This window comes from Salvelinus sp. IW2-2015, unplaced genomic scaffold (assembly GCF_002910315.2).
Source record: "Salvelinus sp. IW2-2015 unplaced genomic scaffold, ASM291031v2 Un_scaffold2384, whole genome shotgun sequence".
NCBI lineage: Eukaryota > Metazoa > Chordata > Actinopteri > Salmoniformes > Salmonidae > Salvelinus > Salvelinus sp. IW2-2015.
Window position 1 is genome coordinate 8610 of NW_019943707.1, and position 1462 is coordinate 10071.

Below are 1462 nucleotides of genomic sequence, written 5' to 3' on the forward strand. Positions count from 1 at the left end.
AGGAAGAAACCTAGAGAGGAACCAGGAGAACCAGCAGGACAAGGTAGCACGTCGGTGAACAGGTCAGGGTTCCATGCCGGAGGCAGAACAGTTGAAACTGGAGTGCAAGCAGACCAGGTTGGACTGGGGACAGCAAGGAGTCATCAGGCAGGTAAGTCCTGAGGCTGGTCCTTAGGGCTCAGGTCTCAGGGGGGGGGGGGGGAGAGAGAAGAGTGAGAATTAGAGGGAGCATACTTAAATTCACACAGGACACCGGATAAGACAGGGAATACTCAAGTATTAAACAGACTGACCAGCCCCGACAGGCGGGTCGGGAGACACTGTGGCCCACCGATGATACCCAAACAGGCGGGATATAACCCACCACTTTTCAAAGCACAGCCCACAACACCAAATAGAGGGATATTTCAACCACCAACTTACCATCCTAGACAAGGCCGAGTATAGCCCACAAAGATCTCCCCCACGGCACGAACCCGAGGGTGGCGCCAACCCGGACAGGAAGATCACGTCAGTAACTCAACCCACTCAAGTGACGCACCCCTCCCACAGACGGCATAGAAGAGCACCAGTAAGCCAGTGACTCAGCCCCTGTAATAGGGTTAGAGGTAGAGAATCCCAGTGGAGAGAGGGGACCCGGCCAGACACACTGTAAATAGTCTGGGTATCCATTTGATTACCTGTTCAGGAGTCTTATGGCTTGGGGGTAAAAACTGTTGAGAAGCCTAGAATTGGCACTCCGGGGCCAGACTACACTCAATCATAGGACCTACTGAAGAGATGAGTCTTCAATAAAGACTTAAAGGTCGAGATCGAGTCTGCGTCTCTCACATGGATAGCCAGACCATTCCATAAAAATGGAGCTCTATGGGAGAAAGCCCTGCCTCCAGCTGTTTGCTTAGAAATTCATTGGATAGTAAGGAGGCCTGRGTCTTGTGACCGTAGCGTACGTGTAGGTATGTACGTCAGGACCAAATCGGAAAGATAYATAGGAGCAAGCCCATGTAATTCTTTGTAGGTTAGCAGTAAAACCTTGAAATCAGCCCTTGTCTTAACAGGAAGCCAGTGTAGAGAGYKTAGCACTGGAGTAATATGATCACATTTTTTGGTTCTAGTCAGGATTCTAGCAGCCGTGTTTAGCACTAACTGAAGTTTATTTAGTGCTTTATCCGGGTAGCAATTTTGGGGCATCACCATGTTTCATCGAAATGTACAGCTGTGTGTCATCCGCATAGCAGTGAAAGTTAACATTATGTTTCCGAATGACATCACCAGGAAGTAAAATATATAGTGAAAACAATAGAGGTACTAAAACGGAACATTGAGGAACACTGAAATTTACAGTTGATTTGTCAGAGGACAAACCATCCACAGAGACAAACTGATATCTTTCCAACAGATAAGATCTAAACGAGGCCAGAACTTGTCCGTGTAGACCAATGAGTTTCCAGTCTCTCCAAAA